Raw genomic sequence first — 26,788 nt, forward strand, 5'->3', positions numbered from 1 at the left:
AGATTTGGTTAAAGAAGCTGAGGGTAAAGGTGATGGACTGGTCAAGCATGTCTCCAGACCTAAACCCTATTGATCATCTGTGGGGCATCCTTAAAACGGAAGGTGGAAGAGGGCAAGGTCTCTAACATCCACCAGCTCTGTGATGTCATCATTGAAGGAGTGGAAGAGGACTCCAGTGGCAACCTGTGAAGCTCTGGTGAACTCCATGCCCAAGAGGGTTAAGGCAGTGCTGGAAAATAATGGCGGCCACACTAAATATTGACACTTTGGACCCAATTTGGACATTTTCATTTAGGGGTGTACTCACTTTTGTTGCCAGCAATTTGGACATTAATTGCTGTGTTGAGTTATTTTGAGGGGACAGCAAATTTACACTGTTATACAAGCTGTACACTCACTACATTTCTTCAGTGTTGTCACATGAAAAGATATAATAAAATATTTACGAAAATGTGAGGGGTGTACTCACTTTTGTGAGATACTGTGAATATTTTTTTTCGCATAAAGTGAATGTAAAGTCTTGTTTTTTTTTTTGTTTTTTTTTACTCCTCTTCTCGGGTCCCTCTGTGCTTCTCCTGGCCCCTTCCTCCTGTCGAGTGCCCCCACCCTTGCTATGGGACACCCAAGCCGAGTCACAGCTGTGTGTCTATTCAGACACTGGGGGTTATTTATGAAAGGCAAATCCACTTTGCACTAAAAGTGCAAAGTGCACTTGAAATTTCACTGAAAGTGCATTGGAAGTGCAGTCGCTTTAAATCTGAGGGGTAGATCTGAAATGAGGGGGAAGCCCTGCTGATTTTATTATCCAATCATGTGCAAGCTAAAATGCTGTTTTTTTCCTTGCATGTCTCCCTCGGATCTACAGCGACTGCACTTCCAAGTGCACTTTCAGTTCAATTTCAAGTGCACTTTGCTTATAGTTTGCACTTGTAGTGCAAAGTCGATTTGCCTTTCCTAAAATAACCCCCACTAAGCCCCAATCCGGCCCCGTCCTCCTTTCTCCCCTGAATGGCTAACTGACTTTGACAGCCACATGAGCCAATGGCGCCGCTGCTGTGTCTCAGAAAATCAGGAGGAGAGTCCTGGATGGCTAAGAAACTTGTGGACATTGCTGGAGAGAGATGGGGCTCAGGTCAGTATTGGGGGTGTTGGGGAGGCTGCTACACACACAGATTTTGTATTTTTTTTATTTTTTATCTTGATGCATTAAGATAAACAACCTTCTGCCTTTTACAACTCCTTTAATGCAGCGAATGTGGAACTTTTTTTTTTTTAACTCTTGTCGACGGCTTAATGCAATATATGCAACGCCAGGAAAAGTGGGAAGCTCTCGTTCGCGGCTTCTGATTGTGAGCCAGCAGGATGACAGAGCCAATTGCAGTGTTTACAAGATAGAGAAGCCCGGCTGCCTCCTGCCATTAAGGCCCTATTCACATTTGACAGCGCGCTTTTCATAGTTGCATAGTAGGAGAGGTTGAAACAAGTCCATCAAGTTCAACCTATGAAATGATTCTGTGTTTAGCATAGGGCAGTCTATTCACTTAAATGGGGTGCTGTATGCTTGTTTGTCCCCTGAAAATAAGCTCCTGCTATTTTTTGGGTGATGAGCTTCATGCGATTTTTAAAGGTGGTGTTTGTCGTGCATCATTTGAGGCAGAATCGCATTACATTTGGGGTATCCAAATGTGTGCTTTGCTGCAATTGTGTGGAACCTAAAGTGCACCTAAAGGACTGCCAGAAGGTGGCAAGAAGGGGTTAATATATGTACACCTTTTTTCAGCTGCATTGCAGCTAGTACGATGTGGTTTAAAGTGTAGAACTAAAATTTTATTTTAATTTTGGATAGAGTGGGTAAGAATTGGAAGTCTTATCAGGTTTTATTGTCAACCTCTGTTGGGGAGATTCCTTAACTTTCTTTCTGGTAAAAAAAAAATTATAATTGTCCCCAGGACAGGAATCTACAGACAAGAAAAAATAATGGGGAATACTAGAACCTCTGTCACCGTTCCTTGTTGCAAATTTTCCTAATTTCCTGTCTGGTAAAACATTGTCCTCGGGGGGGGGGGGGGTGTGTGTGTGTGTGTGTGTGTGTGTGTGTTTTCAGGGAAGAATGACAGGTTTTAACCAATGCCTATTCTATACAAAATAAAACACTTGTATTATGTTATTGGGAAGATATTTTGACCTAAAGCAGGGGTGCCCAACCAGTGGCCCGGGGGCCACATGTGGCCCCCGGAGACCTCTGATGTGGCCCGCGACCTCCTGCTTTGGGATAGCAGGTTTGCAAGCCCAGATCGCAGGTTGCAGACCCGCCATCCCAGAGCATCGGTGTTCTAAATTAAGCCAGTGATAGAGGAAGCAAGCGGCTGCAGAAGGAGCAGCGCCACATAAGCGGATGTTTCCTGTATAGCGCCGGCTCCTGTCACAAGCGGAGTGATACCAAATGCTATCTGCCTGGGACAGTAACAGCAGGGGATACCTGAATGGAAGACTGTTATTGAAGATGCGTTTATTACTAAAAACTGTGTATATTTGGGCATATCTGTTCTGCAGTGGTTATTGGGCTGCTTTCAAGCTGATCCACAGGTGCAGCGCAGTGCACTTCCGAGTCATAGACTTCTATTATTACCTGCGGGTTTGGTGTGCTTTCGGAAAGTGCGCCACACCTGCAGGATATAATAAATATCGATGGCAAAGGGCAGCTAACCCAGGAAAGCCACAGGTCCACTGCGATGCACCCGCAGTGCAGGTAAACTGCAGCACTGTGAAAGCAGCCTTAGGCCCATTTCACATGATTACATGATTGGTTCAACCCACACAGACCCTCATCTCTATGGAGTGGCAGATGTAAACAGACTTTTGCACCCACCTACCTCCAATCCACAAAAAATACAGAAGAGGATCTGTCCCCTTCCATCTGGTTGGATCGGATGGGAGGACCCACAGAGTAGTGTGGGCTGTGTCCGCTCCGCATATAGAGAGCGGACACGGATCTGTCTTCTGCCCGCTCCACTTATTGTGGCCCATGACCAGTTACCAAGTTGCTTATGTGACCCTCACTCTTCAAAAGGTTGGGCACTCCTGACCTAAAGGCTCAAGTGCAGAGAAAACGGTAAACAAGTAGCTTGGAAGGTGAAGTGAAATTTTATTCTCACTGGACCGAATTACAAAGCCATTTATTAAAGTGTCACTAAAGGCAAAACTTTTCTAGATAAAGTAAAGGAGGGTTATAACCTCTGTCACTCTCTAGTCCAAGCAGAGGGTTATTATGAAGTTCTCGTATATTATGAGAACTTCATTATGTAAGCAAAGAGGGTCAAAGAAACTTTATTTTTAAACGAACCACTGTCTAGTAGCCCTAACAATAAAAAACTCTTACCTAAGCCGACTTGTGGTAGTTTGAGTCAGTAGAAAAGGTCTTGGGTATAACAATACCAGAGTATAAAGAGATTCCGCATTCACATTGCCTTATTGTTCGGCTTCTAGCCAAGATCTTATTACTATCGTTTAATAAATTGTTCTTATCGGTGGTAGTAAACACAAGGCCGTGTGCTGGAATGCACATAATTCAGGAGCGCATCTCCCTCCTGTATTTACAGTAGATGATTATTTTCTTTTATGAGGTATTACTCTTATGCAACTCTCATACAGTTTATATTGGATATAAAGCATTATATTTTGCAACAAAAAGATAAGCCATATGAAACAAGTGCAATGCTTGCTAGAAGTACCTTTTGCTTCTATAATGTTTAGGGATTATAACTGCATGGTTTTAGACAAATTAGGTGATCATAACTTACTGCAATTTTCTTTCTGCTCAAAATTAGAACGGTCTTCCTGGCGGGGGGCATGACATCCTCTTGTCCAAGTCCCTCATCAGTCAACACTTAAAGTGGAAGTTCAGCCTAAAACGAACTGTCTCGAAATCTACTGGCAGACACATTCTAAGACTAATCTATCTAGCCCTGTAAAGCAAAAATCGCTATACATATCTTTTCTGAAGCCAAACTGGTCCGGTCTTAAGTGGCAGATGCTCTATACAGGAGACCGCCAATAACGGTTATCGTTATTACGGGGATTTTATTGTCGACTGCCTCTTCTGCACATGCCTACACACTGAATCCACTGCTGACGGCTCAGTGTGAGACTGGACTGGACCAGCTTCAGAAAAGGTATGTAATAGCGATTTTTTTTTTTCCTTTGTTTAAAAAACAAACCAAAAAAAAAAACAAAGCATGACTGAAGACCGTCTCAGATGCAATACATTTGTCAATAAGGAGCATACAGGCAAGGAGGGAGGGGATGGATGTGAAGGGGAGGTGTAGCCATTTCATATCAGAATATGGGATGTACATTATTCAAGAGTGGGAGCATCTAGGTTATGGTCCAAGGGGAGCATACTTTATCAAATTTCCAATGACATCCCCCTTCATATAGATCATTTAGTATAAGGGGAGGGAAGCGTTCACCATGTCCTCCCAGGAAGACTCAGCCGGTGGGACCGAGGAGGCCCATTTCATCAGAATTAATTTTTTGGAATAATATAGGAGATGTGCTATGAAAAGTGTGCTGCTCATCATCTGGTATTCCCAGTAAGGCAGCAGAATGAGTGGGTGATGATGTAAGTTCTAACCTAAGATTGATTTAATCAAAAATGGCCTTCCAGTAGAACATGACACTGAGGCAGTCCCAGAAAATATGTAAATTTGAACCCAGATGGGGTTTACAGAGGGGGTTCAGGGAACATTCTTTGGATATAAATTATAGTACACTCGATGAAGGAATTTGACCTGGATTTGTTTTATCTTTAGAAGAAATAATAAACTTAGGGCCCTGCTCCACACAATCCTCCCTGTCAAGGGAAGAGATGTCTCCCACAATGTTTCCATCTTGGGTCAGTCTACACAGAGGAGAACATTATTAAGAGTCGAGAGAGGTTTACCCAGGCCCGTTTGGAGGGACATCATGGTTTTGGCCACATAGGAGGCTCTGTTCCAGCTAAATGTACTCGCGCAACTATCTATTTCTTTGAAAATGGTATTGGGGTTCCAAATCGGACAATTTCTAAATACAGTATGTAATTGAGTGATTTTTCTTATCTTTTACGAGTCTTGGAATGTGGCTACCAGTATATTTAGAGTAAGTTTTATGTTCGAACCATGTATGGGCAGGCTGATTGCACCCAAGTCATTTTGATGATCGAACGATTACAACCAGCATGTTGAATATCTAGGATGCGATTATTGCAGCAGCTATAGCCACTAGCAATAATTACTGTGTTCTGCGGGCAAGATTGTCTCTCTGTGCCCCTCCCGCCCGGAGAAACACAATAGCTCCCACGATCGCACGGAATTGTGCGATTTTTGTGCCTACAACCTGCACAGTCTATGGCATGGGTTCTCAACCTGGGGGTCGAATGACTATTTGCCAGGTGTCACCGAATCCTAGGCTGTTCCTGAAGCCCGCACCTCTCTCCCAGCCTTTTCGCAGCTGCCCAGATGGGCTGTTCCTGGAGCCCGCGGCCGCCCACTCAGCCTCTTCGCATCCGCCCATTCAGTTCAACGGCATGGCTGGGGGGCAGAGACTAGAGGTCAGCTGACTGGAGAGGAATGTGAAGTGGGAGGAGACCCCATCTCCTTATTTCAGCATAGGTGTCACTGCTACTAGACACCACAGAGCTGGAGACACAGTGAAGCCGCAGACACAGTGAATAACACTACCTGTGATTAAAAGTCCCCACTACAGTTCTCAGATCAGCAGATGACCTTTATTTAAGACCACCTAAGTTGGCTGATCAGAACTGCCACTCATCCCATCCCCCCACCCCCACCAAGTTTTTAAAGAAGGAATTAAAATAGAGAATACATGGAAGGAAGAGGAAAAGTAGGGGGAGTAACAAAGAAAAAACAAGAAACACGGCCAGAGAGAGATGCGGGGGACAAGAAATTAGGATAGAGAGAGATAAAAGGGAAAGAAAGGACAACAAAGAGAAAGAGTGGTACATCCTAAATTGTACCATAAGGGGTTTTAATACTGTACAAGTGGAAGGGACTCGAGCGCTAAATGTCCGTGGATTAGGGGTGAAAATGACTTGCCTTGCCTTGGATGCTGACAACCCACGCTACAAAAATAATTTTACTGTTTGGGGTCCCCACAAGTTGGAAAATGTTATCAAGGGGTCACGGCACTAGAAAGGTCGAGAACCACTGCTCTATGGCCTGCCTTAGACCGGCGGGGATGCTGCAAAGTTGCTCGGGCTGGGTAAGTATACAGAGCTGAAGGGCGAGAGCTACATGCAGACACTGTCACTTTGCCTTAATTGGGTAGTGTGATAGTATCTCTTTAAATTCGAATTTCCCATAAGCACTTGCTCTGATCAATGGTCTCCTAGGGAATTGCTCTTATATGCATTTTCTTATTTGAAAACCACATTCCCACACAGTGGAAGATCCAGGATCATACTCGTCCATTTGCAGTTAAGATGCTTGGCTATGTTATTGAAATCTTTTCTATTATTTCCCCATGAGATATGTGTTAAAGATTTGTGTGAGCGTGGATAATATCGCTCAATAGTTGTCCATTAACCCGAAGGCAGGACACAGTAATTTTACTGTCCAAGGTAATGTTTGCAAAGTGCCAACTTCTGCTGCCCAATTTAAACCCTCTTTATTATTAATTTCCAATTCTTATACAGAATTGCAAAGTTATTTGTTGCTTTACAAGAGGATTTTAGTCCATTCACATCAGCCTCCACAAGTCTCTCCTTACAGTTTTAAATATCCCTTCCATAGCACAGGCCTGCGTGTATATTTTGAAAGGAGTGGACTATTGACCATTGCCGCTCTGCTTTTTGAGAGACCTTTTTCAAATTGCTGATATATGCCTAAAATGTTGCCCTGCCAAGGTCTTTGCTATTCTCGGTGCCACACAGGCTCTCTTGTAAAAAATGTTTTGAACCCTGTATCATGCACACATACATGTAAACAGAAAAAAAAACAATTGTGTTCTATGTGCCCTTGCATTGAGCCTGTATTGATCTATTCAGAACAACACAGCCCAACTAAGCGTGTGAATAATAAGCCCCATGCTGGAATGATATTAGGTTGCATGCAGCCCATTCACTCTGTTTACATGTACAGTAAGGCTCAATGCAAGGGCACATAGAAAACAATTGTTTTCTATGTGCCCTATTTTTGCTTCTAAATGGCACACATACAGAATGACCTCCATCTATACTTATTTAGAAACTCCAATAGTGTGTGTTGTCGGCAGTGGCGGTCTGAGCAGCAGTCAATAGGTTCTGTTTAGGATGTACCCATGTAAGCGTTGGCATAGATGTGTAGAGTGTAAATTACAGAGCAAAAATGGACCAGAATGCAGTTTTATTTTTTTTTTCCTGCTGTACATTGGAAGTTTGTAAAGTGCCCATAGCCTTCTATTCCTCTACTTACAGATGTGTATAAAGCCTCGTACACACGATCGGATTTCAAACAAACTTTTCCTTGGATTTTTGTCTGAAGGGAGTTGGCCGGGCACACCCATAGCATACACACGCTAGGACTTTTCTGCAAACTTTCCCAACATCACGTGTTTTTTCTGCTCTTTACTGCCACCCTTTGGTCAACTTCTGCTATTGTTGGTTGATTTTAACATTGGTTCTGAGCATGCGTATTTGTACTTTGCTTGCTGTACACACAGTCGGACTAGGCACCATCGGACTTTTGTTGCCGAATAGTTTGTCCGTTTGCAGAGCGAACTTTTGTCCGATGAAAACCGAAAAAGTTTGTCCGATGGAGCGTACAGAGTCGGATTTTTTTTGAAAACTTGCTGATTTTGAAGTTTGTTGGCAAAAAGTCAGACAGTGTGTAAGGGCCTTAAGAATATACACGGCATGTGTTTTTGATGTCTTTGAATGAGCCTAAAATTGAAAGTTAAAGGTGTGTATAGAGGGCGCTAAACTACAAGTGACACAAGTTTAAAAGTATCCCCTATAATCGTGAAAAAGTGAAATAATAAAAATACTTAGATACTTATTATACAATCATACAAAGTACTTATGCTAATTAGTAGCAATAGTTCATACAGTGTCTCTGACATATAGTCCCAATATTTGAGTGCAGTGAAATTAGTGATCCACTCTTCCTAACTGCTGTAATCTTGATTAAAATGAAAATGCCACCACCACACTTGAATCTTCTTTCACCCAAAAATGTGCTGAGGAAAATTTATGCGCTTACCAGAACAATTTGACTACTTTAATGAAAAATATAGTCAAATGAGCTTTAGCAGGATTGTGCCTGCACACATGCTGACAGGATAATAGTTGTACACCCTCGTTCCCGGCGTTCCAGACAGGATATATGAAAAAAACAGGAAGAAAAGGCCAATAGTGTGATAGAGCGGGAGCATTGCCACCCTTGCTTCCCTCCTAGACGTGCAGGGAAGCAAGGGTGGCAATGCTCACGCTCTATTGGTTTTGCACTCCGTGACTGTTACTTTTAAAAAATAGAGATGTATTAATGTATATTTGTTATGTACCGTAATTGCTCTGTCTGCCTGTACAATGTATAAGGTGCTTAGTTTGTAGTCAAACGGCGCTGAGGCTGCATTCCAATTAGTCTTCCCCATCTGGAACCAATGAGTAGTCCGCTGAGACTACAAATACCATGATGCTTTGTGACCAGGTACGCCCCCTGAAGACGTTAACTAACGAAATGTACGTCGCGGTGGTACCTGGTCACGTGACGTGCTCTCCGACCTGTGAAGCTAGCAGCCATTAAACTATTTTTTCCAAACAATCCCCTTAGATTCCTGCTCGTTTTGTCTAGGGGAATCGGCTAGTTTTAAAATATGAGCTGTACTTACTGTTTTCGAGATGCATCTTCTCCGTCGCTTCCGGGTATGGGTCTTCAGGAGCGGGCGTTCCTTCTTGATTGACAGTCTTCCGAGAGGCTTCCAACGGTCGCATCCATCGCGTCACTAGTAGCCGAAAGAAGCCGAACGTCGGTGCGGCTCTATACTGCGCCTGCGCACTGACGTTCGGCTTCTTTTGGAAAATCGTGACGCGATGGATGCGACCGTCGGAAGCCTGTCGGAAGACTCAATCAAAATAGGAACGCCCAGTCCCGCAGCCCATACCCGGAAGCGGCGGAGAAGATGCATCTCGTAAACGGTAAGTACAGCTCATATTTTAAAACAACTAGCCGATTCCCCTAGACAAAACGAGCATGAAGCTAAGGGGAAAAAGAGTCATGTACGGGTGAACCTCCGCTTTAATTAAGATTACAGCAGTTAAGAAGAGTCGATCACTAATTTCACTGCACTCAAATATTGGGACTATATGTTATAGAGACACTTTTTATGTCATAGAGACACTGTGTGAACTATTGCTACGAATTAGCATTATAAGTACTTTGTATGAATGTATAATAATTATCTAAGTATTTTTAATATTTTACTTTTAAACTTGTGTCACTTTTAGTTTAGCGCCCTCTATACAAACCTGTATCCATTGCAATCACATATTGCCATTGAGGAGCAGCTTTTTTATATATATTTTTTTATTTTATTTTTAGTTATTTTTAGTTTTGGCGCTGATTTAACTCTATTCACTAAAATTTAAAGTAAGATAAATTTCAGTGTCTTGTGTTTGGAGGATACACCTTGGTATGGATCTACCAAGGCATATGTCTAATAATAATAATATATATCTTGTGCATAGAATGTCTGGATGAACACACATCTACATCTTTATTCTGTTTTTGAAGATTCTTTTAACCATTTCTTTGAATAATAATTGTGTAAAACAATGGCAGGTTGGTTTAACAGAAAAAGTTTTCGAGCTTGTGTCTTAAGGGATCTCATGCGGCTTTTCAGCTTGTTTGTCTATTCAGTGACAGCACCCTGGGCCTGGCTCCCAGTTATTGTATTCCCGGAGATCTACCATATGTGCTCAGGCCTTTGCAGCAAGAATGAGGGCGTGTGTACTGTGTGGGGTGCCGGAGAACTGCTGAACCTGCTAAATATTAAGACAAACAATCTTGTAATGTGTCGTCTGCAGTACTACCCCTGATTACTAATACATCAAAGCTTGCATTGGCTTGGATGCAGAAACTAGTTGCACCAGGCAGTAATATATTTGTTACAACATGTAGTGTTTTGAGGTACGTAATTTTTTTTTGGGGGGGGGGGGGTGGGGGCGGATATGCTCTTTTTAGAGGCACCCAGCTTCTACTTCCTCCTGGGGCTCTGCAGCGCCAGAAGGAAGTTCACCTCTCCTCCTCATTCCCTGCAATCTTCTGGGACACGTCACAGGTCCCAAAAGATTGCTCCGCCAATCACAGCGTGCAGCGTGGCTCATACATGCGCAGTGCGTGGCCCGGGTGTGAAATCACAGCAGGGCGCCCACAGTTAGAATTCCAAGCACCTATACAGGTATTTGCACCCACTTCATGGCATAGACTCCCACGGAAGTCACGCCCCCCCCTGCTGTCTTCTGGGAAACACACTGATCCCAGAAGACAGTGGGGAACCAGTGAGGACGCACATGCACAGTAGGGAACCAGGAAGTGAAGCCGCAACGCTTCACTTCCTGATTCCCTTACCGAGGATGGTGGCGGGGGCAGCCGAGATCCAATCGATTGCTCAGCTTTGGCTGCCGACATTGTGGGCACCCTGGACAGGTAAGTGTCCATTTATTGCTGTATTTGTAGCTGCTGGATTTTAATATATATTTTTTTTAGGCGGACCTCCGCTTTAAGCCTGTTTTGAACTGCTTGCCGACCAGCCACGGCAGTTCGGCTCTGCTGGGCGAGATCACGTAGCTATACGTCATCTTGCCGAGCACGCAATATTTTTTTATATTTTTGGGGGATATTTATTACAGCAAAAAGTAAAAAATATTATTTTTTTTCAAAATTGTCGCTCTATTTTTGTTTATAGCGCAAAAACGAAAAACTGCAGAGGTGATCAAATACCACCAAAAGAAATCTCTATTTGTGGGAAAAAAAGGACGCCAATTTTGTATGGGAGCCACATCGCACGACCGCGCAATTGTCAGTTAAAGCGACACAGTGCCGGATCGCAAAAAGTGGCCTGGTCTTTGGCCAGCTATATGGTCCGGGGCTTAAGTGGTTAAAGCCCTAAATTATCTATATACATCCTCAGATTGAAGTCTTGTGAACAATCTTTCCTATGAAAGCAGTGACTTGACTTCAAAACTGCTGACACATCAGATTTATATGAAGAAGTTGGACACAATCTATTTTTATGTACGCTTATGGATACAGCTCATAGAGTAGTACTGACTGTTAATCATCGTTCTCCTCGTGATGGCCTTACTCACTCTGTGGTTTTGCTCAGTGCATAGAATACATAAAGATTCATGTAGACAAATAATTTAACTGCGATTTTGAAACAATAGACGCTTGATTCACATACTCCACATTCTTCTGAATGTCTCTGTTATGTCTGAAGCCACACAAATAAAGAGACAGCTGCTGGTCTATTGTACAACATAACAGATTTGATGCATGGAATATACAAATCACGTATTTATTAAAATAATAAAAAAAAAAAATTGCTCTTTTAGTTCGGTAACGTGATGCTTGGTGCTGATTTGTGATTTTTTTTTTTCTCGGGTACCACATTAGTAATCTCTTTTTTTTAAAGAAAAATAATTTAAACCAGAAACAAATTTTTCAAAACCTCAGTTTCCTGTGAAAGGTGCTAAATAAGACTCGCCGCTTAAAAAATTGGATATTATATGCGTTTTTAAAGCTGTCACAAGGGATAGGACTTCCAGGCAGTGGGGTGCGTCCCTTGTGCTGATGTCTCCTCTGTAAGCTGATATCATCCTCCATTGACCTCAAACTTTTGAGGCCCCGGTTCACACTGTACACCGCATGTGATTCACACAGGAATCGCACCACATTACTGTGCAAATTGCATGCGATTTTTTTGCCGTGCGCCTTGTGCCTATTCATTTTAAACCGAATTTCCTTTAAAAAGGTGCATGCAGCTTTTTTTTTTCTTCGCACTGAAATCGGATTGCATGGGTGTTTACATGCGGTTCAGGCAAACGTACTGCGTTTTGCTACCTGCTTTTGGGATGTCAGTAATAGCTTTCGCATCTAATGCAGTCGGATGCATTTTGGACTGCACTCCAACTGCAGAGACAGGAATATTCCTTTCCTGTTTTTATACAGTTCAACTACCTTTTTCCTGCAGATCCTTTGACAATTCTTTTGCTTTCCCCATGACTCAGAATCCAGAAACACCAGTGCAGCACTGGATGAAAGATGCAAGGCAAACAGATCACAGGTGAGGATGGTTACCTTTAATAGCCATTCAAACCCCTTTGTACCAACTTGTGTGCATGTTATCAGGCCAAAATCACTGGGGTATGTAAACTTTGAAATTGGGTCATTTGGGTAGTTTCTGTAGTGATTACGATTTAAAGAGTAAAGACAGTTTATTGATAATAAATGGCTTCAGCCAAACACTAACCATGAGTGAAAGCAATATGTTTGTGTTATCATTCATATTCTCTAAAAAATGGCCAAGAAATCATAAATTCTGCCAGGGTGTGTAAACTTATGAGCAGACCTTAAAGTGGTTGTAAACCCACTTTGACAACTTGCACCTACAGGTAGGCCTAGATTAAGGCTTACCTGTAGGTGCAAGAAATATTTGCAGAAAACACTGCACCAATGTCTACGGCGCAGTAGACAATGGCGCAGGCACACTGAGCGTTCCGGCATAATGAATGTGATCATGCCGGGATTATGCCGGTCCCGCGCGCATGCGTGGGAGTGACGTCATCGTCGCTCCGGCCAATCACAGCGCCGGGGCGGCGATACCAGGAAGGACATGGTGGCGAAGGGGAACGAGGAGGACTTTGGGGGCTTCGATTTCAGGTAAGTGCCACATAATGAGCTAGTATGCTATGCATACTAGCTCATTATGCCTTTCTCTTGCAGGTGTGTTTTTTTTCCCTGGATTATTTTAAGGTTTACTTCCTCTTTAATCGCGTAGCTCTCCCCCATTTTGTGTCTGTGTCGAACAGTAGCGTTTGCAATGGCAGAGCGGCGTAGGGCTGCCTAAAGAGGGGTTTACTTTGACAAAGTTGGTCAGCTTAAACATGTATTGCAATATGTAAACTAAATATCCCTCTTTTTTTTTTTATTGCAAAGTTCAGTATTTGGGTATAGCAATGTGCAGATGGTGCATCCAGTATTTGGGTATAGCAGTGTGCAGAGGGTGCATCCAGTATTTGGGTATAGCAGTGTGCAGAGGGTGCATTCAGTATTTGGGTATAGCAGTGTGCAGAGGGCGCATCCAGTATTTGGGTATAGCAGTGTGCAGATGGTGCATGCAGTATTTGGGTATAGCAGTGTGCAGAGGGTGCATGCAGTATTTGGGTATAGCAGTGTGCAGAGGGCGCATCCAGTATTTGGGTATAGCAGTGTGCAGAGGGCGCATCCAGTATTTGGGTATAGCAGTGTGCAGAGGGCGCATCCAGTATTTGGGTATAGCAGTGTGCAGAGGGCGCATCCAGTATTTGGGTATAGCAGTGTGCAGAGGGCGCATCCAGTATTTGGGTATAGCAGTGTGCAGAGGGCGCATCCAGTATTTGGGTATAGCAGTGTGCAGAGGGCGCATCCAGTATTTGGGTATAGCAGTGTGCAGAGGGCGCATCCAGTATTTGGGTATAGCAGTGTGCAGAGGGTGCATGCAGTATTTGGGTATAGCAGTGTGCAGAGGGTGCATGCAGTATTTGGGTATAGCAGTGTGCAGAGGGTGCATGCAGTATTTGGGTATAGCAGTGTGCAGAGGGCGCATGCAGTATTTGGGTATAGCAGTGTGCAGAGGGTGCATCCAGTATTTGGGTATAGCAGTGTGCAGAGGGTGCATGCAGTATTTGGGTATAGCAGTGTGCAGAGGGCGCATCCAGTATTTGGGTATAGCAGTGTGCAGAGGGCGCATCCAGTATTTGGGTATAGCAGTGTGCAGAGGGCGCATCCAGTATTTGGGTATAGCAGTGTGCAGAGGGTGCATCCAGTATTTGGGTATAGCAGTGTGCAGAGGGTGCATCCAGTATTTGGGTATAGCAGTGTGCAGAGGGTGCATGCAGTATTTGGGTATAGCAGTGTGCAGAGGGTGCATGCAGTATTTGGGTATAGCAGTGTGCAGATGGTGCATCCAGTATTTGGGTATAGCAATGTGCAGAGGGTGCATCCAGTATTTGGGTATAGCAGTGAGCAGAGGGTGCATCCAGTATTTGGGTATAGCAATGTGCAGATGGTGCATCCAGTATTTGGGTATAGCAGTGTGCAGAGGGCGCATGCAGTGTGCAGAGGGCGCATCCAGTATTTGGGTATAGCAGTGTGCAGAGGGTGCATCCAGTATTTGGGTATAGCAATGTGCAGATGGTGCATCCAGTATTTGGGTATAGCAGTGTGCAGAGGGCGCATGCAGTGTGCAGAGGGTGCATCCAGTATTTGGGTATAGCAGTGTGCAGAGGGTGCATCCAGTATTTTTAGTGTTAATATGTGGCCACACCCCTTTAGCACCTGGTAGATTATATGCATGTACAAGCTATTGGGATCTGAGCACAGGTATATCTGGTTTCTATAGAGGAAGGAGGTCAGACACTTCAATTACAGTTCCAATAAAATAAAGTGTGATGCACACAGGCTTGTCGTCCAGACAGAATTTGAATCTAGTTTCTGGTTTTGTAGGAGACACATTCACATGTGAGTCTGATGGGAGGTCTGGGATGTAAGGAGTCGTAGAATAGCATGCACATTCTAAATTACAGCTCTCTTCCTATTGTGGCTATTTAGGGATAGAGGATGTTACTCACCGAGTTGTTTGGGGTCACTGGTCAGTTAATTGTATATGTGTAGTGAGATTCCTTCTCAGTCAGATTATTGTGGAGCCACAAAGCAGACGGTGTGACTGAGCACTGCAGTGGGAAGTGCAGCTCTCTGCAGATAGAAAGCCCTTCTCATGCAGGTACTGTACACACAAGCACTGTGACTTCACTTTAGGATTGTACACAGTAATGATATGATTTGAAAATGGCACATGTTTACTCCAAGGTTTCCATTATTGCGATCAGAGAGTTACCATTACAACATACAGTATGTTCTGCAGCTTTAGCACTCGTTCTGGAAATGTTTCCAGACTGAATCCGAGTCGAGGGATATTTTGTATTTTATTTCAGCCTTTGTTTTTTTTTCTTATTTTTTCGCATGAAAACGTTTAGGGCTCAAGCACAGGCATTAAAAACCCTTCATACAGATGCATATTGTGTCTATTTTTTTATGCAGCTGTAGACAAATCTAAGGGCCCCTTCAGACAGTTGCATCCAGGGCTGCAATTTTGCTCTGCATTGAGCAGCATGAAATGATGACATTTGGGGGCTGTAAATTTCAGTGCTAGGTGCTCTCTAGGCATGTAATATCAACAATGTGTTTTTTTTTTGTTGCACTGCTGATTGCTCGCTATGGATGTTTACGTGTTGGCCTTGTAAATGAGTGACCTCTTCCCTTCAGTCATGAAATGAAAGGAGAGATGGCTGTAACTGTTCCTTTACTTGACAGATCTGGCATTGAATGCATTAAATGCACTGGTGCACAATTCCTCTTATCCCAAACACATAGAGCAGGGATCCTCAAACTACGGCCCTCCAGCTGTTGCGGAACTACACATCCCATGAGGCATTGTAAAGCTCTAACATTCACAGACATGACTATGCATGATGGGAATTGTAGTTCCTGAACAACTGGAGGCCGTAGTTTGAAGACCCCTGACATAGAGAGAGAACGTGGTAGGGACACCTGCTTCATACATCGATTGACTGTGTCTTCCTGTCATTGTCGCTGTTCTCCTTCTGGTTGTACATGCCAAGTTATTGGAAATGTTCATGTATTTTGGGGGGGTGGGGGTCATACGTGCACAATTTGGCAAACTTGTCTCTGCGTTGGTTTGCTTCAGTGATGAAGACTCTGCACTCTCCCTTTTCAGTCCACAGCTGGTAATTCCATCTTCTCTGAAGCCTCTTCCTCGGCCTTCGTCACCCTAGTTTGATCATAGGAAAGCCATGAGTCCTACACATGCATGACGACATTTCAGCATCATACAAAGACTGTGGCATTGCACCCGCTATCTGCTGATTGTGAGTGTAATGCTTTACACGCTTCTAACAAACAATATTATAAAAATGTTATGCCTGCAAAAAAATATGCAACTTATTTTTTGTAACTGTGTCCTGCCAAAAGTGCATTGCAGATTGTTTGTTTGATGTTTGTTTGGGTAACATGACTTAATTCTCCCTATAGTCTCATTATCGGCTTATAATTTGGTACTGCTTTGTCAGATAGAATGGTTTAAATGCTAACCACCGTGTAGAGACCAGAGTTAAAATTTGTATTTCTTTCTGGTGTAATGGCATTACTGATGTTTTTTTTATTTTGGTGATCCACTTTAAGAGAACTTTTATTGTGGTGTAAGTGAAAGGAAACCTTTCATGAGAGTGCATAGACACTGCCATTACTTATTTCCTTCTAAAAATGATATTTGCTTGGCTGTTATGCCAATCCTTCTTTCAATACTGTGGTAGAAAAAAATACTGCGCTTATCCAATAAAATAAAAGACAGCAAGCAACTATACGTGTTTATATTACACAGAAAACAGAAATGGATACAAAAAAAGCTGCGCTAAAAAACCTAAATGAAGATCCCTCTTAAAGGGAAATGAAATATTAAATAAAGTAGTAAGACAATAGTAAAAAACCCAATCAATAAGTATAAATAGTAAACCTAAAAGTGATCTAGGTCAGATACTAAATATAAACTTGAGTAAACAAATTCAAGTGAATTTTTTTTTTTTTTTTAAATGACCATAACAACCCAGTGACATGTGAATTGTATAAAAAGTCCAACTAAATCCAAATGAAGAAAACAGCAGGATCCGCAAAGTGACATCGGCGTCTCAAGCTGAACGGATTCAGTGAAAAGGAAAATATCCCAAAATCCAGAAAAAACGTGTGGATAGGAAAGCCAACACCTTGGATAATACTGTCTCTTACCAGCTGGATTGATCTCTGTTTAGGAGATTAAAAATGCATGAGACGGATGCCTTTCAACGACTCTCCACCAGGAGTATCCTCGTAGTGACTTTCACCAGTAGGGTAAACCATGAAAGGGAAGGACTCGCATAGTATAAAATCCCAGATGATTTATTGTAGAATAAAAAAATGCGCACCTACAATTATCCAATTGGTAACGAGCATATAAATAAGATCGAGCCGGCCGGCTCCTCGATGTGCCTGCCCGTGTCTTACGGGTTCGGCTGGTGTCGCGGTTACGTCCAGAACGTCGCCTGCCCAACGTTTGGACGCGTTCTGACGTCACCAACACCAGCCGAACCCGGAAGACACGGGCAGGCACATCGAGGAGCCGGCCGGCTCGATCTTATTTATATGCTCGTTACCAATTGGATAATTGTAAGTGCGCATTTTTTTTATTCTACAATAAATTATCTGGGATTTTATACAATGCGAGTCCTTCTCTTTCATGGTTTACCCTACTGGTGAAAGTCACTACGAGGATACCCCTGGTGGAGAGTCGTTGAAAGGCATCCGTCTCATGCATTTTTGATCTCCTAAACAGAGATCAATCCAGCTGGTAAGAGACAGTATTATCCAAGGTGTTGGCTTTCCTATCCACACGTTTTTTCTGGATTTTGGGATATTTTCCTTTTCACTGAATCCGTTCAGCTTGAGACGCCGCTGTCACTTTGCGGATCCTGCTGTTTTCTTCATTTGGATTTATTTGGACTTTTTATACAATTCACATGTCACTGGGTTGTTATGGTCATTCACTTGAATTTGTTCACTCAAGTTTATATTTAGTATCTGACCTAGATCACTTTTAGGTTTACCATTTATACTTATTGATTGGGTTTTTTTACTATTGTGTTACTACTTTATTTAATATTTCATTTCCCTTTAAGAGGGATCTTCATTTTTTTTTTTTTAGCGCAGCTTTTTTTGAATCCACTTCTTTCAATATTTACTGACAAAACAAGCATGCAAATAAAAAATTCTGACTTTTCTGATCTGTGTACTTGTTCTGGGTCATTGGCTCCAAGTACTAAAACCAAAGGCCAAGCATTACAACCAGACAACTAGAATCTTCACAAAGTCTGCACTTATGTCCGGTTTACTCAAAAGGAGTTTTTTAGATCTCTCTGGGCGCTCTGCCATCATTCTCAGGTTCCACACTGCTCATATCCAGCTTCTTCTGTATTTGATTTCAGTCAGCTGAAGCTGCTTGGCAAAGATGATAGCAACAGCAGCACTATCCTTGGAGAATACAAAAGTGTATCGTATCTAGTCAGCAGTATTTTCATTTGAAGGGAATCCACCAGGATGGTTAATACCTTCATATGGCTAAGATTTTCTTTCTGTGTGGGAGGCTGCCATTGTCCAGTATCAATGCATTTTCTGGGCAGAGGTGTGCCAGGCCTTGGATCCTGCACCACCCATGCCTGCTGGAGGGGAATAACAGCTTTGTCAGATCACCCCGTGTCACAGGATTTCTTTAAAACTCATGAATATTTGGAGTCAGGGAGGTTAGTATGCCCACTAAATGCTCAGAATCGTTGGTAGCTCCCCTCCCTCAACATTGGAGCCAAGGGTAGCCCAGAGATTCAGATGTCCTAGTTATACTTGGACTACAATTCCAGTATGGTATTGTGGCCAGGCCTTTAAGGTGAAGATAAAAGCTGAGCAGACTCTACACCAATTATTGGTGAGTTTTTTTCTGTTTTGCTTTTACAGACTGTATTTTCTTGTGGGTAATTGGAAACGTTTCAGTTTTTTATAGTAATCGGTCACCGTTTACATCTACCAATAAATAACACTGGACTGGCTGCATATACGCACAATTTTATTTTTTCCCAAGTGGCGCAAGCAGAATTCACCACAGGGACTGATGGATGCACCTAATGCCACATACACACGATAATTTTTTCGGCATTAAAAAAAACTACGTTTTTCAGCATGTAGAAAAAAAACGAAGTTTTTCCAACTTCATCATTAAAACGACGTTGCCCGCACACCATCGTTTTAAAAAAATGCTCTAGCAAAGCGTGGTGACGTACAACACGTACGACGGCACTATAAAGGGCAAGTTCCATGCGGATGACGCCACCCTTGGGGCTGCTTTAGCTGATTCCGTGTTAGTAAGAGACGATTCACGCTTTTCTGTCTGTTACAGCGTGATGAATGTGCTTACTCCATTATGAACGGTAGTTTTACCAGAACAAGCGCTCCTGTCTCATAACTTGCTTGCAGCATGCTCGAAAAAACATTTTGTCTTTCAGAAGCCGAAAAATGATGTGAAGCCCACACACACACGATCATTTTAAATGACATTTTTTAAAAACAACGTTTTTTTAATGCCGAAAAATGATCGTGTGTACGCGGCATTGGACAAACTGGAATATTTTGCATTTTAAAGTAGACCTTTCAAGTGTGCAAAAACTTTCTAATGATGTAAAACTCTGGCACTCCCTGTTAGTGAAGGGGCTTACCTGCCTCTTCCTGCCTCCCACATGTTGCTATTTGGCCATTGAGGCCAATAAGAATGGGGAGAGGTTGGATGGAAGGAGCAGGCAAACTCCAACATTACCTGATGGTGCCAGCGCTTTGCCTGTTTAGAACAATGCTGCATTTAGACACAAGGGCCTGGATTCAGAAAGAATAGCGTATCCTTCTGCGGGGGTAGCGCATCTCATATGTGCTACGCCGCCGTAACCTAGTCAGGCGAGTAGTGTATTCACAAAGATCTTGAGCCTGAAGTCACGGCTGCGTAGCGTATATGGGCCGGTGTAAGCCCGCCTAATTCAAAATAGGCTTGTCGTGGGCGTGTTCTATGCTAGATAATCATGACCCCACCTTTTTGACGTTCCTAACGAACGGCGCATGCGCCGTCCGTGAAAGTATCCCAGTGCGCATGCTCCAAATTACGCCGCAAATTGTCAATGCTATCGACGTGAACGTAACTTACGCAAAGCCCTATTCGCGAACGACTTATGCAAAAGACGTAAATGATGCAAAATTCGACGCTGGCCCGACGTCCATACTTAACATTGGCTACGCCTCATAAAGCAGGGGTAACGTAAAGCCGGAAAAAGCCGGGCGGACGTACATTTCTGAATCGGCGTATCTACCTAATTTGCATATTCAACGCAGAAGTTCTGGAAGCGCCCCTAGCGGTCAGCGTACATATTGCACCCTAAGATACGACGGCGTAGGAGACTTGCGCCACTCGTATCTAGGCAACATTGAGGCGTATCTGATTCTACGAATCGGACGCCGAGATGCGACGGCCCGCATTCGGAGTTACGACGGCGTATCTGGAGATACGCCGACGTAACTCCTTTCTGAATCCGTGCCAAGGTATGTTTCTGTAGGTATGTGAGGGCACTTGGGGGTGTATATACTTTATATTTGCATTCAGCTTTGTTTTTCAAAGCCACTGAAACCCCCAACCCTTAACTTCACACTTAGAATTAACCCCTATTGCAACCTTCTAAAACCTAGCTAACTCAAAAAAATAAATAAAGCTATCACCCAAGTTTAAGGCCAATATTCCCATACCAAATTATAGTGGTAAGAAAATGCATAAAACAATTGATCAAGATTGATGCTGGGTGTTAAGTTTTAAGGCCCACCTACCCCAAATCACCCCCTACCCATGTTGAGGTCCTGGTATTGTTCAGGAGGGGGGGGGGGGAACTTTTGCATAAAACAACATAAACAGGTTACAATGAAACTTGCTAAAATGTATTTTGATCAGGGGTCGCCACCCCTATGCTCTATACACAGCCGCTATTTTGACAGGACACCACCCCCTATTCATGAGTCTGGCCCCTTTCAGGAGGCGCGGGTGTGTGAATTACAACTGCAGGGGTGTCCCAATTAGCCGCAGAGGAGGAGGGAGGAAACGGAAGCTGCCGCAATTCCTGTGGAGAGCAGGGGGAGGGTAAGCAGTCATTGCCGGTGAATCCCAGGAGCGCTGTCCACCATAGATGTAGTAAGTGCACCAGACCCACCCGACTGATTGGGTGTCGTACTATTTGCCACCCGCCCCCCAAAAAAATTACCACCGGCCGCCACTGCTTTTGATCAGCAATGGGGCTTCTGGGAATGTGCTTTGGGCAGATGTGACTAAATTGGAGCTTTCTGGCAAGTCCTATTGCAGGGGTCTTCAAACTACGGCCCTCCCGTTGTTCGGGAACTACAATTCCCATCATGCCTAGTCATGTCTGTGAATGTCGGAGCTTTACAATGCCTCATGGGTGTGTTTTCGGCAACAGCTGGAGGACCGTAGTTTTGAGGATTCCTGTCATTTTGGCTCTATGCTCACAGATGGTGGAAAAAAAACACAACACTTCAAAGCAAAGAACACGTTACCTATTGTGAAACATGGAGGAGCCTTGGTCATGTTTTGGGTCTGCCTTGCTTGGTCTGGCACAGGGTGCCTTGAATCTGTGCGGGGCACAATGAAATCTCCATCTGTCAAGGAAGTGAAACCTACTTCCCAGTGTCAGAAATCTGTCTCAGTCACAGGTCATGGTTTGTCCAACAGGATAATGACCTAAAAGCACCTAAAGTTGGACTTCTATGGGCCCTGATCTGAATCCTATTGAACATGTATGGAAAGAGCTGAAATCTTGATCCTGGAGAAGGCACCCTTCAAGCTGGAGCCCTTTGCTCAAGAATAGTAGGCCAAAGTATCTGTTGGCGGCTTCGAAAGTCTCGTTTGAAAGCTACACAAAGACCTTGTTTGCAGTGATTGCCTCTAAAGGTTTTGCAACAAAATATTGGGTTAAAGTGGATGTAAACCCAAACATTTTTTTTTTTTTTTGATGTCACAATGTAGAGAATAAGATTTCCTATCATCTGTGCCCAGTCTTGCCACACAGTTAATCCAGCTCTGAGCAATCCTCTTTTATTGTTCAGTGAAAATTAAGACTTCCAGATAAAACCCTGTCTAAATTAAAAGTCTGAAAGCCTCTCTCCTTGCTTTGAGTGACAGGATATTTACATATCTAGCTTGGACATGTTAATCATATGTTATGTTTATCATAATATGAGGTGATCCACAGTATAAAAAGTGAGAAATCCACCCCTCCCCCACATAAAACATCCTGGTAATATACAATGACCTGTGGATCACCTCATATTATGATAAACATAACATATGATAAACATGTCCAAGCTAGATATGTAAATACGGTAACCTGTCACTCAAGGCAAGGAGAGAGGCTTTCGGACTTTTAATTTAGACAGGGTTTTATCTGGAAGTCTGTTCATTTTCACTGAACAATAAAAGAGGATTGCTTTGGGTTTACATCCACTTTAATGTTCTCATAATTTTTGTCTTTGGAGTTTTTGTTTTATTATGTAAAACATTCTATCGAATGAAAAGCAAAGTCTGATTTCATTAAATATGGAATTTACAATGATAAATGCCAATTCTTTTGATCAGTTTCAAGTTCTGTAAGGGAAATTTGTAGGTGGTGGTTCTTTTATGTCTGTAATTCTTACTTTTAGGAGGAGAAAAAGCAGACTGCTTGCCCATGAGCGCTGCATCACAGCTGATTGGTTCCTTGTGCTGCCCCTTCCTCTCCCAGTCTCGGCTCTGTTTATGATTGACCTGCATGTTGCAAGTTGTTGCATCATGCTTATATCGAGTCAATGTACTAATACTAGCTGCAGTTTATTAATTTCTGATACCTGCATTTGTGCCTGAAGTTAAAGCCGAGCAACACCCAAATGGCACCTTTCGGGCGGGTGGAGCGGGTACCTGCGTTTGATAAGTACCTGTCCCCACTTCCAGGGTGACCTTGCAACGGTGAAGTCCCCCCAAAGTTCACCCCTCCTTCCCCAGTCTCTGGGCCATTCACAAAGTGCAGCAGGCTTCGCGCCTTCACAGTAGGAAACCGGTTTCCCTTTCAAGGGATGGCGGCGGCAGCACCCGAGAACCGATTGAAAAATCGACTGAGGTGCTGACATCGTGGGATCCCTCGACAGGTAAGTGTCCTATTAGGTTAGAAACTACAGTATTTGTAGCTGCTGACTTAAAATGTTTTGGTGCTGGAGCTCCTTTTATAAGTATTAAAGTGGTTTGTAAACCTCAGACATGAAATATGAACACAGCCTATCCCTCTATAGCGGGGATATGCAATTAGCGGACCTCCAGCTGTTGCAGAACTACAAATCCCATGAGGCATAGCAAGGCTCTGACAGCCACGAGCATGACACCCAGAGGCAGAGGCATGATGGGATTTGTAGTTTTGCAACATCTGGAGGTCCGCTAATTGCATATCCCTGCTCTATAGTGTGTCAATCCAAAGCACTAAGAGTCCTTTCTGTCTGCTACTTGGTTCCTCTGTTATCTGTATGAGTCACTTCTGACACCAGGGGTAAAATGGTGACACGGGAGGGCACAGTTTGTGATTGACAGCCTTGACTTTGCATCTGTGTAAAGGGTGTGTGTCTCTTCTCTCCAATCGGCTCTCCAAAGCTCTTTTCACTGATGTAACTTCAGCACCCACCCCCTGCTTTTCAGACCGGAGAGATCCTGTGTAAATTCTGCACTTGAATGGATGCAGGGGAAAGACTGCTCTAATTAACCACTCGGGCTCGGCTGTGCAAATTGCCGTACCCGTACTGTGATTCATGCGCTAGCTTTCCGATTGGCCAGTGGGGGAGCCATTCAGCGGATGTCCACCGGCCGCCTGCGACCGTTCCCCACAGAGAGAGAACGGGTGTCTGCTGATGTAAACAAAGCAGATCCCTGTTCTGTCAGGAGATGACATTGAGATCCATCTTTCTGCTAAGCAAGAATACTGATCTGTGTGTTTCTCCAGTCACACAGTGCCCCATACAGTTAGTAATCACAAATGGGGAACGCAGTTAACCCCTTGATTGTCCCTGATGTTAACCCCTTCCCTTCCAGTATCAGTATAATGTCAGTTCATATTTTTAGCACTGATCACTGCAATAATGTCGCTGGTTCCCAAAAAAGTGTCAATGTTCTGATTGAGAATATGATTGCTCAGACCTGAGCCATGGTTTTGCTGGTTTCTGGACCATTTGATCAATTATTGGGTGTAAATTGCTTGGAAATGTCTATTGACTGATTATTGTGGTGATCAGAAGCAGTTCCCAGCACAATTTGAGTTGTTTGGTTGTGTAAGTTCTTCCTAGCAGAGCCCTCCTAAAACTTCTTGTCTTGAATTATCGTGTAACTGTACCACTTACTGTTGTGTAAAGTGCTGCACAAACTTGTGGTGCTTCAGAAATTGTGTATAATAATGACTTTCTATAGACCATCTTCTCTATTCCTTTCTTTTCTTCTTGCTCCAAACATTGCCACAAAATCTGGAAGGGTATGGCCAAAATAATGTTGTGTATATGCTGTCTGTGTTACTTTCTATCAAAGCTGTCAGAGAAGCATTTTCCGTAGGATATGAAGAGGGAATAAATTAAAGTGCCAGATGTCTCATGCTTTGTGTTGGCTATTCAGGTTTGACTGGCTGGGAATGCCTCTTAGATTTTGCAGAGACCACTGCAGTACAGTGAGATGTGAATACATATAGTTTTTGTCCCTGCCACCCCCCTGTATTTCATGACATCAGAGTCACATGACAGACACAGTCCAGAATCGCTGGCATTATACAGGGAGGAGGTGTAGAGCTGCTGCTGGGGAGTGTGCATCCGACGTGTGATGAACTGCACAGGCATTGTGAGTGAACCGCATTGGTGAAGCATTGCTACAGCTGTCCTTGAGTGTTCACATTCAGAAGGATGTTTCCTGGACATTGAGGACTATGCACCTAGTAAGGAATGAGAGTCTTCCACTACAGCAATAATGGGCAACCAGTACGTCTTCAGCTGGAGTAGAACTACAGATCTCAACATACCTTGGCAGCCAAGGAGTGCATAATGTGTGCCAGCAGGGCATGGGGGGGACTGGAAGTTCTGCCGCAGCTGGAGAGTTGCTGGTTTGCTTGTCACCCCCCTGTAACGAGATTTCTTTATATCCTCCAGACAGCGCTTCTACTGAACGACTAGTAATCTAAAGTGCACCTGTTATACAACTTAAGTGTATTGAATATTTAATGTTATAGTAGAATGGTGATACTGGAATTTAATTTCACAATGCTAGGACAGCTTCCAAAAAATTTAATTTTATTCAAAATGTGTTTTAGTTTTAGATCTTCTTGTACAATACACTGTGTGAAGGTCGCTGATTTCTAGTTACTTTTTAGCAGATTCAATTTTCTAATCTTAGCTGTGTTTTATGCACGTGTCTACTTTTCTCATCTGTTCCTCTCAGGGTGGATTTGATTTAAATCGACTAAATTTAAATCATCATTTTTAACTACTTGCCAACAGCGCCGTAGCCGAATGACAGCTAGAGGGTGGCTCGATAACTCTAGGAGGGCAAACATTGACGTCCTCCCAGAATCACGGTCCTGCGCGCCCACTAGGGAGCGCACATGGGAATATCCGTGACGCGCATCACGGATCATGGTAAATGGGCGCTGACAGCGGCCGTTTACCACGTGATCGCGATCACTTGTAAACAGGTGTCATGTCCGGTTCCTCTCTCCCCTCTCTGTACCGATCAGAGAGAACGGTTGAAGCAGCAATGTGGGCTGGATGTGTAGTCCCCACAGCGCTAGTCTGTGACAATTGCAGCCATCCCTCCGGCCGTACTGTGGCCATCCCTCCGGCCGTACTGTGGCCATCCCTCCGGCCGTACTCAGCCTCTGTATGTGGCCAAGCTGTGGAAGTCTCCCACGTGTGGTATCCCCATACTCGGGAGTAGGAGAATCTATTTTGGGGTGTCATTTTTGGTATGTACATGCTATGTGTCTGAAATATTGTATGAATGGACAACATTGTGTTAAAAAAGTTTGTTTTTTTCACTTTTTCCAAAACCTTTTTAGGAAAAAATTACATTTATAAAAGATTCATTATGCCTCGTAGATTATAAGTTGAGGTGTTTTCTTTCCAAAATGGGGTAATTTTTAGGGCATTTTTATTGTACTGGTGCTCCAGGGCCTTCAAAAGTGCAAGAGGTAGTCATGAAATTAGATGTGTCATTTATGCTCCTAGAACGCCTGAAGGTGCTCCCTGCATGTTGGGCCTATGTACCCTGTTTCCCCGAAAATAAGACCTAGCGTTATTTTCCAGGAGGGTTGCAATATAAGCCCTACCCCGAAAATAAGACCTAGTTTAAAATGCTTTTAAAATTCTATAATCCACTCTATTACAGTATTATATAATGTACAATGTGTGTGTTTCTGTAATATAAATGCGGGGACGAGAGCTCCGGCGGGCCACAGAAGTGTAGAGCGGCGCTATAAAGAAGGTATTTGGCACAATTATATTACAGAAACACACACACATTGTACATTATATACTACTGTAATAGAGTGGATTATAGGATTTTACAAGCATTTTAACTCAGTTCACACTGGGGATTCCTGACAGGCAGGGAGGGAGAGGGGGAGAGAAGACATCACATTACATGGTAAGACCTACTCCGAAAATAAGCCCTACTATGTCTTTTGTTGCCAAAATTAATTTAAGACCCGGGCTTATTTTCGGGGAAACACGGTATGTAGCCACGCTGTGTAAAAGTCTTACACATGTGGTATCGCCATACTCGGGAGTAATAGCAGAATGTGTTT

At 43.4% G+C, this 26,788-nt stretch overlaps 1 protein-coding gene across 4 annotated transcripts in view; it reads left to right on the top strand.

Moving 5' to 3' along the window:
* The window catches only part of WWP1 (WW domain containing E3 ubiquitin protein ligase 1), a 248,013-nt gene that overhangs the window by 38,159 nt on the left and 183,066 nt on the right, over positions 1–26,788 (top strand). The window contains exon 1 of one of the 4 annotated variants that reach the window (XM_040354576.1): positions 24,814–24,831. The exons of 2 other annotated variants lie outside the window; for them this stretch is intronic. The gene's annotated coding sequence lies outside the window, so the exon portion shown is untranslated. Of the gene's footprint in view, positions 1–24,813; positions 24,832–24,907; positions 24,926–26,788 lie in introns of those variants that run through there. One more of the 4 variants, XM_040354577.1, reaches the window with a different exon arrangement.

This window comes from Rana temporaria, chromosome 5, assembly GCF_905171775.1.
Source record: "Rana temporaria chromosome 5, aRanTem1.1, whole genome shotgun sequence".
NCBI lineage: Eukaryota > Metazoa > Chordata > Amphibia > Anura > Ranidae > Rana > Rana temporaria.